Source organism: Gossypium hirsutum, chromosome A10 (assembly GCF_007990345.1).
Source record: "Gossypium hirsutum isolate 1008001.06 chromosome A10, Gossypium_hirsutum_v2.1, whole genome shotgun sequence".
Lineage (NCBI taxonomy): Eukaryota > Viridiplantae > Streptophyta > Magnoliopsida > Malvales > Malvaceae > Gossypium > Gossypium hirsutum.
The window spans coordinates 31,331,521-31,343,026 of NC_053433.1; the positions used below are offsets into that span (position 1 = coordinate 31,331,521).

The 11,506-nt window shown below is 34.4% G+C and overlaps 1 non-coding gene across 1 annotated transcript; it reads left to right on the forward strand.

The window, feature by feature from the left end:
* The first annotated feature begins 11,011 nt into the window (after positions 1-11,011).
* Positions 11,012-11,118, forward strand: LOC121208880 (small nucleolar RNA R71). The gene has a single exon (XR_005904004.1). It is a non-coding gene; the product is annotated as a small nucleolar RNA R71 (small nucleolar RNA).
* The last annotated feature ends 388 nt before the right edge of the window (positions 11,119-11,506 follow it).

Here is an 11,506-nt window from a genome sequence, read left to right on the forward strand (position 1 = left end):
AGACTTTCAACCATTTTGCAAAATAGTCCCTTTATCTAAAAGCTCATGCTACAAGGATTCTAAAAGTGCAAAAAAATCATCAAGAAAAACCATCAAAATCACTTACATGTAGAGAGACTAAGTGGCTGAAATTTCAAGATTCAAAAACCCCTCTAATGGCTGCTATTTTCGGTGGAAAATGGAGAAGAAAGATGACCCCTTTGATTTTATTTTAAGATTCAATTTGCTAATGTCATCAATTACCAACCCTGCTCATCTTTTGACTTTTTGACTCCTCATGTCTCTATGGCAGGCTAGCTTGTCTTTTAAGGGTCTAATCGCCCTTTAAAGACCCCCGATTTAGGTTCTCTAGCTATTTGACACCCTTAGCTATAAAAATAGGACTTTTGCACTTTCTGTGATTTAGTCTTTTTTCACAATTAAGCATGAAATCGCTAAAATTAATTCACCACAATTTTCATACTCTCATGTAATTATGCCAACACACATAAAAAAATATTAAAAATAATTTCTCCATTCTCGGATTAGTGGTCCCAAAATCACTGTTCCGACTGGGCCCAAAATCGGGACATTACATTCTTACTAAACACTAAGATACAGATATATGAATGAGTTGATCCAGGATCAATCAATGCAATCACATTAGTGTCATAAAGAGAGAATGTATCGGTAATAACATCAGGTGATGATGCCTCTTTGCGAGCGCGAATAGCATAGGCTCTAGTAGGTGCTCTTGCCTCAGGTCTTACTGTAGTGTCTCTCGTAGTACTGCGATTACCACTCGAATTTCCCATATTTCTTGGTGGCCTCCCTCTAGTGGATGTGTTACTCGGTCTTTCATTTTGAACGTTATATGTATAATAAGCATTAATTTATGCATGTTTCAATGTAAAATTGATATATTTACTATGATTGTTGAGGTGTTGAAAGTAAGTATAATTATGATGATTTAAATATTCAATATTAATTCGACATGGAAATGGGAAAATATGTAAGTTTGTATGTAAATAATACATTATCTTTATTATGTTTTTCTATTTCAGCATATTTTATGCATTGTAGCTGATTTTTGAATCATAATTGACTATTGGAAGTATGGAATCAAGTATTAGAAAGAGAGAGAAATCCCGGTTGAACCTTCAGAAAGATTGGATGATACAAATGGTATGTAGCTAGGTCACATGTATGGTGCTGAGTGCACATCATGTGTACAAGAGAGCTACGAGTCATTATGATGTAGTTAGGTCACATGGGTGATACTATGTGTACACCATGTAGACAAGAGAGCTACGGGATATATGTAGCTAGGTCGCATGCGTGGTTCCAGGTGAAGGACACCATGTAGACAAGAGAGCTACGAGATAAACTGGCTAGGTCACATGGGTGGTACTAAGTGTTCACCATGTGTACAAGAGAGCCAAAATTATGTGGACAATCGAGCTAGGTCACATGAGTGGTGCTAAGTGAAGGCCACTATGTGTATAAGACAGCTTCAATTTTAAAGGTGGGTTGTATGCAATACCATCGCGTATCTGTTATTATTTTGAATCATTCAACTGGAAATTGATTAAATGAAATTGTGTATGACTTTGTGATGATAAGTTTAAGTATATGCGTGTGTGACTTATGAGCAAGATGCTCGATATGTGATTGGAAATTGGAAAGATTGTTATGGGAAAGTGATGAATACAATTGAAGTGTGAAAGATCAAAATTGATAATAAAACTGTTCTGGATAGTTGCAGTGATGTGAATCTAAAAATTTACCAAAAATATTAGAAATTGAATCAGAGAATAAATGAGTATAAAATTAGAGCTTAATGAGTCTATTTTCATATAACAGAAACAGAGCAAGCAAAGGAGTTCTATATTATGAGATATTTAAGTTTTTGAGAGACTAGTTCAGAATGACTACGTGATCCCCTATTTTGACTTGGAAAACTCATTAAAAATTGTACAAAACTAATTATGGGATATAATTTATATGCTTGAAATCCTTAATAAGTCTATTTTCAAATTAAATAAATAATAACATCCTTTGAATTCTGTACAAGGAGAAAATTTATCTGTAGTGAAGAGTGGTCAGAACAGTTGAGTAGTGAAACAGGGGTAACTTCAATGAATAAACTATACTAATTGGCTAGACCAAAAATTCTGAAAATTTTATGGTAAGAATATATATCTAGTTTCAAGGAAAATTAACGGTTTGTAATTTGGAGTTCTGTATCTCCAGAAATAAATAATTTAGTTGCTGGTACTCTGCTAGATAGCTTATTTTGAACCTGTTTATGATTGTAATAGTGAAAGTATGTGTGTTTGTGATGGTAATATTCCGGGAACATATTGTGACTTTGTTTAAAGTATGATAATGTATTGTTTATTAATATTTACATACTTACTTACTAAGCTATAATGCTTACTCCCTTTCTTTCCTTTTTCTTATAGTGTCGCTGATGTTAGCTCGAGTTGGAGGTTGCCGGAGGTTAAATCACACTATCAACCTATTGATCGATATATAAAGGTTTTAAAGTATTTTAAGTCTTTGGCATGTATGGAGACTCATTTAATTGTTATTAAGTTGCTAGGAATTGGCTTAAAATACTGACCTATGTTATTTGAAGGTCTCTATTGTATAAAGTCATTTAATGTAGATAGTCTTGATTATGTTATTAATTATATGATGCAATTTATGAATGTGCATGCATTCCTATGTTTGTGGTTGAATTAAAGTATGATATGTGCCTTGTAAGATCTTTTTAAAGGATAGCTTGAATGTGTTTGAAAAAGTTTTAAATTAGAGTGAAATTATGAATCGGTTTTTATACGATGATTAGTGATTAAGTCTAGTAATGCATCGTACCTTGTTCAGGCGTCAAATACGAGTAAGAGGTGTTACAATATGGCACATTTTAAACACTCAACTGGGGTACATGACAGTTCATCAAATACCTGAATAGTATTTTCTAGCCAAAATTTAGCTCGTTCGGGATCATCATCAATGGTAGCTCTGAACTCTTCAGCCCTATGTTTTTAGATCTTATCAAATGGATGCTTATTCATTCATTGATGTTCCACAACTTGAAGAGCTCTAGGAACTGGTTGGGGATTAGGTGGCGGTGGAGGTTGTTGAGCTGCCAGATTTATCCGGACATATTGCGTAAACCATTCGTTCATCATTTGGAAAAGGCTTCTTTAGGCTCTCCACCTTGACTACTCGATACATTTCTAGATTCAGAAGGCACTGTCCCTTAAGTGGGAGCTGGTGCATTACTCTAGACATCATTAGTCGCAGCTCGATCGGGATCCATTACTATAGGAAAACACATTTTAAATTGTCAGGAGTCATCACACTATCACAGGTTATATATGGCATGTATAGCTAGACTCTCACACACGCTACGTTATTCCGGGAATCAACTAAACCGTAGCTCTAATACCAATAAATGTAACACCCCTCACTCATATTCAACGCTGGAATAAGGTTTCGGAGCACTACCAGACTTATAACACATTTTAAACATACATATCACATACAATTAATCAAATCATATACATTTCATTCACAAACAATCATTTTGTCCCTAATACGAGCCTACGAGGTCCTAAACATGCATTGGGAGTGGTTTGGGACTAAACCGATAACTCACAGAACACTTAGAAAATTTTTCCCAAAACAGGGGACAAACGCTCATGTGGCCTGGCCGTGCGTCTCACACGGCCAACAGACATGCCCATGTCACAGGCTGTGTGGACATTCGAAATGGTAGCACATGTCCATGTCCTAGCCCGTGTCTGACCCCATGTAACTCTCTAACTTGGGTCACACGGCCAACACACACACCCGTGTGCCATAAAATGGCCATACACACAAGTGTGCCAGACCATGTGCTAGGCCATGCCAAACCTATAGGGTATACTAACTTATGTCACACAACCAAGTCACACACCCATGTGTGAGGCCGTATAGAGCATACTGACTTTATTTTAATCTCAGCACCAAGGGACACACGGCCATGCAGCTTGACCGTGTGAGACACATGGCTAAGACACACGCCCGTGTCTCTACCCGTGTGGACAAAAATAGGCTATTTACCAAGCCAATTTGCCGCCCAAGTTTGCATGTACCTATACCACATCAATTGGCACCAACATATAGCATAAATAGGCATTTCAATTCAACTAATTCAAACATAATTCGTGCATATTCAATACTTCTATTAACTTTACACATTAATCTCAAAACACTTATATGCATTATTTCGACCGAACATGATACCTTACCTAAATCTCAAACATACAATAGTCATTTCCAACCATTAGCTACCTTAAATGCTAAACTACGGCAAAACAATTCCAAGCAATTACGAACCACGTCATAGGCCATTCTTAAGCCAACTCAAATGACAATATTCACTACCAAAATACATATCATAATGACCATATTCCTATACATGCCATATGACCAAAACACAAGCTCAAAAGTACCAAATTGATAGATTGATAGTGTGATGAAGTCTTCGAAGATCCCCGAATCCAAGCTATCTTTGAAGTCACTATAAAACATGAAAAAAATAAACAAAGTAAGCTTTATAGCTTAGTAAGCTCGTATGAAATAAAATAAATCTTAACATGAATATACAAATCATCAATTTGAACTTATCAACATGTAATTCATTTAACTAACAAACCTTTCACATTTTCAAACATAATCTTATATACGAGCTTCACAACTTTTTTTATTTAAGCTTATACAATTCATATACATACCTGTACCATCTCGTATCAATCTTATACACAACCACATCTTTCATTTACCCGTTGAACCCTTCAGAATACTATCAGATACTCAAAAATCTCGTACACTAAGTGTCAATATCATGGCCTAAAGCCAACTCAATGTATCACATATACTGCTCACACTAGAGGTATTAACAGGCCTGCTCACACAAGCTGTCAGTCAAGATGTAGCCACGGTGCTGCTCACTAGAATGACGGAAAAGTGCAAGTGTACACAATCGCAACAAGTAATAAAGAGACAAGTAAATGTCGAGTTATCATACCTACAGAGAATGTGAAAAGAATTATTTATAAATGCAATTTAAAACACTTTGGTGGAGAAAATATTTTGATTTCAAAAGTGATTAAAAACTATAAAACAAAGTAAAGTAAATAAAATAAAATAAAGTTCTAATACACGATTTCAAAAGCTTATTTTAATCAAGATGACATAATTGTGATAGATTAATTACATTTCTTAATGATTTCAAAAGCTGACTTTAATCAAGATGACATAATTGTGATAGATTAATTACATTTCTTAACTTATAATTACTAAACTCATGTTTATGTTGTTACACATAAATTCACGGCAACTTGGTAATATGCTAACTTATAAACGTACTCATCTAAAAAAACCCATTCATTTCTTGACTATATCTCTATGTTAATTCAACCGATTAAAAAAACTTTAATAGGCAAATGCGTTAATGCACATACATACTTATGAAATTAAAATAATCTCTTGTACATATCTCTATGTCAATTCAAACAATTAATTCAATCACATAAGCACATAAAAGATTACGTGAGGTAACAATGTATTTCTACCTTGAAACAGTTTCATCACAATAATCTTGCAAGTTATGCAAGGCAAATGTATCGTTAGATACATTGCAAATTTAACCCTCAGCTACCTTAGATGATTAAACATGCACTGATTAAGTATTGTGTCAATTAATTACAATTTCAATCTGTTTAAATAATTAATTCATTAGTTGCCTAATAATTGTAATGCAAGAATAACTTAGTCATGGTTTTACTTAATCAAACATATTACCGATGCCTATAACAACATAAACACAAATTTAATAAATTAAGTAGACGAAATGCAATCAACCTAACACGAATTAAATTTAATCCATATCAATTAAATTAAATATGTCAACATCACAAATATTCATAGACATGTTCATCATAACAACAACAAAAATTAAAAGGATAGGGAATAAGAATCAAATCCGGTATTTCGTGGCTTAACTGGTTTACTCCACTATTCCTTCTCCGCTTGTTCTTGTCAAACCTAGGCTGCTACAAACACTTTAATGATGCTCCAAATGGTGGATGAATGACTCTTTTTCAAAAGGTGAAATCGGCAAGAGAATAAAGGAAAATGGATGCAAAATGAAGAGAGAAAATTGAGGGAGAAGAAAAGAGGTGAGGAAAGTTGAGGTGTGTTGAAATGAGCAGCCAAGGGGGGGTTTTTATAGGGTTAGAGGGCTGCTAAAAATATCCAAAATCATCAGCCAAAGAGCCCTCCCATGGTCGGCCATACATGTGGCAAGTTTGAAGTTTTCAAACTTGTTATATTAAGGCTGGGGCAAATCTAGAAAAGCACAAATAGTGGAGGATTTGTTTGCAATTTGAGCAAGTCCTCAAGGGCCATTGTGCAAGCTAATTAATCAGCCAAGTAAGCTGATTGGGTCAGCATGTGGGACAGTTTTGGGCTGCCCAGTACTCAGTTGGTTTAGTTTTTCTCGGTTCAGCTCAACTGGGCCAATTTTCATAATTAATTAGTAATAATTTATTTAACCCAAATTAAATTAGATATAAATTAAAATTAATTATATTATGAATTAATACACATAATTTAGACTGTCTTAGGCTAAAAAATTAATTCTCCTTGATGCTTCAAAATTGTTCCTCGATTTTGCGCTTCTAGCAGTGTCTGCCAAGTCGTTTTTCACCCTTTGTGTAAATCTATCGAAAATAATCAAAATTAATCAAAATTTATTATAAAATCAATTAAAATTTATTATGTTAATAATTTAAGTCCAGAATAATTATTTTATAATAATTATATATTTTTCGACAATAATTTTACCGAATCTGCATGAATTTGAGTTAAAAATGGCATGAAAAATTGTGTATATTTTCGTGTTTCCACACCCCCAAACTTAATTCATTACTCATCCTGAGTAATGCACAAATTGAAAATAATTTCTCAAAAACACCTTTGAAAAATTCATTCAGAACAACATTCTTTCCAAAATTATGAATTTGGTATACTTATGCTCAAAAACAAGAAATTTGATATTTATGCTACTTATGTATACATATCATTCAAATTAATCTCAATCATTCTTATGATAGCAAAAATAGACTAAATGATTCCTAATAAGGACATCTTAAATCCCTACCAATCTGATTTTATTCTCTTTATCAAGACTAAGTTGCAATCATTAAGTTTAACTTATGCCTTCATATGTTGAACTTAGCAATTTCTCTCCACTAATGTAGGTAGCATAGAAACTTGAATCAATAGGTCTTTAACAAGGTTGTAACGTGGCTAGGCTAGGGGTAGGTAAAAGATAAATTTTAGGCTAAAAACCCTAGACTCAGCTTCAATCAGACCTTCGAAAGATTACCTTCAATACACCAACTTACTTTTCTTTCACATGTTTTTTGTACATTTTCTTTCAAGTACACATGCTCTTTTTTTACGAGCATTTTGTTGTATGTACTAATTTTTTTTTAGCATTCGATACTTCTTTTCAACTCCCCCAAACTTGTTTTCAAAAAATGTTCGAATAATACTGAGTCTAGTGTTTGGGATAACTTAAAGATAATTAAGAGAGAAGTGATGGCTAAATATTGCAAGGGTTCAAATAAAATTAGGCCATATAGTCTCAAAGTTGGGTTTCAAAGGACAAAATTTCATCAAGGTTGGCTTGAAAGGCTCAAACGGTCCAAACAAAAGTTGCCTAAATCATTTTAAACTTCCCATGCTTCGTAGGATTTCGCCTCAAGAAACTACTAAGTCAATTCTAGAGACTTAAAATTTCATGCATACCTAACTTTCCTAAGGAACTAAAAATTTTATGGTACTATTTGCATGCTTTATTAAAAATACATTGATGTCATTATTAAGCTAACATAACAATTTATTGAAATAATTGAACTTTATTTATACTGAAGTTTAGCATACTTAACAAAATTTCAAATTATTGAACAAAATATATCCTAATCATAACTGAAAGTGAAATTTATTCTAAGTGGAAATAATTTTAATTTTTCGGTCCCCCTATTTAAGATGAACAATGTCCTCGTTGTTAAAAGTGAATAGATACTATACACCAGGTAGGATTCTAGAAAAGAGGAAGTGAGTCAATTTTACTGCTTGTACCAAGCTCTTTCTAGATCCAATCCTAGACATGTATATATCTATTGCCACACTTTGTACTTTGCAACTTGTTCTTTTTTATTTATGATTTCCACCTCTTGTTTTATTATGCAAAAAATAAAAATCATAATAGAACTTAATCCTAAAACATTAAATAACCTAGGAAAGAAAATGAAATAAAGTAAAGATCCCCCTTTTTCTTTTTATTCGTAAATCCCTCAGAATCTGACTCATCTTTTTCCTTCCTCGACATTGGAGTCCATGGTTCAAGTATAAAGTCTAGAAATTCATGCACAAAAATAAACGGGTTTGAAATATATATTTTAAATACATCTCTGATTAAGTCATCCCGTAATTTTTAGTATCTCCAATAATCTTGTTACTGCAACTACATGTATTGCAGCATAGCCATTATACCAAACTATTCACTTCGTGGAATGGTGCTAGATAAAGGGACTCTCAGCGTCAAACTTAGAAAATTTGTTAAGGGTGGTTTCAGTTTTGGACAGGTGGGTGAGTAGCTGAGGGTAAGGTTTAGAGTTGAAGAGGCTAGCGATTTTAAAGATAGTTTAGGTGTGGTAGTTGGTGACTTTGAATAAAGGTGTTTGGGGTGGTGATTCAAGGAGTTAAGGGCTGCAACATTAAGGGGTTAATTGAGATGCACTATTAGGCTACTTGGGAGTGGTGGTGGAGCAAGGTAAGCGCTATAGGTTTGTGTGGAAAAGGGTTGAATATTTCCCTTCTTAGTAGTGTCTTAAGCCTAATGGCAACTCCTTTTTGGATCCTAAGCTCCTATACTGAAAATAAACTAAAAACAACTCAAAGAAATTAGTGATTGGGTTAAAAGTTTACCCTTTATTTAACAAAACAAATACTTAAATTTTTTGGGCTACTTAGAAAAATATTTTTTTGAAAAATTACATTAAATTAAACTCCCAGGAAAGACTGGAGGGGTCACGGATGGTCCCGCTTAAGTCCCAATCTCTAAACAGAGTTTTATCTAAGTCTACCATTTTATTCAAATGAGAAAAAAAACTAAAAATATAAAATAACTGAAGAGAACTCCTTCCATTTTATTTAGGATCGTCATTGACCATGGTGGTGTGAAATGGCCATTTGTCATACCAACCATAATCATCTAGGATTTAATCATATTCTTTCCCATCAAATCTGTCTAACATCTTATTAGAGAAAGAAAACTCGTAATAACCTTTCGTGGTGGCCTTGTTTAACTTCCTGTAATTCCTACAAATCCTCCAACTCGTGACTCGAATATGTGAAATAATCTTTCCAGTACCCTTCTTGTGCCTTTCCAAAATCACAAGTTCCTCTTCATCTTGATCTTTGGTGAACTCAACTAAAATAATGACAGGTAAATTCAAAGACAGACCCAAATAGCGTATTTCAAATGAGGAGACAAAATCTTCAGTTCCAATTTAGCTGGCTTTTTAATCAACGACTTTGGTTGCGTATACTTCTGAGATGATAACTCTAATGATTCGAGTGGAACTTCTTGAGTGAATTCCTTTGAATTAGCTTCTAACCAAGCCAAACATTCCTTGTCTTCATCATCACTTGGTGAATCCTCCAATAGAATATGTTCTAACGGATAGTTTAAAGAATTGAGCTCTAATCCTGTAGAAGCCAACAATTCCACTTTTGAAATTACAGAGTAGTCTTCAACTATATCTTGGGATTTAAAAGCATCGAAGCCATTAAAAGTCACCTCATCATCAAATATTTCTTTCAACTGAGTATCATTTTACTGCTTCTGGAATCGTTGAGGATATGGCAGTGGTGGAATCTTAGCTTTAACTGGATAACTCTTTTGTGGAAATTTTTATGTATCCGACAAGGGTGTTAGGTAATCAAAACTAATTGGATTAGAGTTTACCTCATCAAGGATCACCGTATCTGACTTTTGTGTAACAGGAGTTTCAACACTCAGTTGAACTTCCTCTTTTCCTTGAGCTACAATATGCTTATCTTCAACCTTGAGCTACAAAATGCTTATCTTCAACCTCGACAGCTTTGGGTTCCCATGTCTTCCCACTTTGTAAAGTGACAGTTTTGCAATGCTCTTTGCCCTTACTTCTCATATTTTTTGTATCACTCGACCAAATAACTTAGGGTCTGCTTTTGAGCTCATTGGCTAGTTCTCCCACTTGGTTTCCTAAATTCTTCATGTTGCTGCTTTGCTTTGGATTAGTTCATCATTCTTTGCTATGTATGCCTTCAGTAAATTCTCAAGATTACTTGAAGATTCAGTTGGTGTGGGTTGTTGCATTTGTTGAGAATATCCTGGCAGATAATTTGGTCGAAATAACATAGAAGATTCGCTATGGTCCGCCCATTGATTACTCCATGGAGAAATTGGATGATTCTGCCATGAAAAGTTGTAATAATTTGACTGTGGAACATTCCAATTTTGATTACCCATGCAATATTTTGACTCTTGATTCGATGGGAAATTTTCAAAGAAATGGCCATCTCCACATTATTCACAAAAAATATCCTCAAACTGGTTCAATTGCTGACCTTCCAGATTACCATTGAAACCACTAACAGTTATGTTCTTAAGCATAGAAGACATAGAGGATACTTGGGCTGCCAAAAAAACAAGTGTATCCGCTTTATGTACTCCTGCTACTTGTCTTTCTGAGGCTGCTCGGTTGGTTGGCCACTAATATTTATTACTGGCAATTCTTTCAATAATCTCGCAAGCATCGTTATAAGACTTATAAAGAAGGGCTCCATTTGCTGAAATATCCATCATCATTCTAGTATGAATATTGAGACAATATAGAAAGTCTCCATTTAAACGCAACAAGGAATGTCGTGATAAGGGCACTTTCATAATAACTCCTTGAATCGCTCGCATGTCTCATATAAAGATTCTTCGTCAAGTTGCTGAAATGAAGTGATTTCATTTCGGACCTTAGTGGTTAAAGATGGAGGGAAATATTTCATTAAGAAACATTCAACCAACTCTTGCCATGTAGTTATGGAACCAAATAGTAGGGAGTTCAGCCACGCTCGTGCTCTATCTCTTAAGGAGCATGGAAATAATCTCAGTCTCAAGGTATCCTTTGTCACCCTGACTAGTTTAAATGAGTCACTCACTTCCATGAATAGCCAAAGATGAATATGTGGATCTTCAGTAGGAATCCCACTAAATTGACCCATATTTTGCAACATTTGGAACATGACCTACTTCAACTCGAATTGTTATGCCTCGATTTTGGGGCTCCTAATACTCAGATTGAGTTCGTTAAATAGAGGAATGGCATATGGTTGAATGGCACAGTTTTTGTCATCGGCAACAATG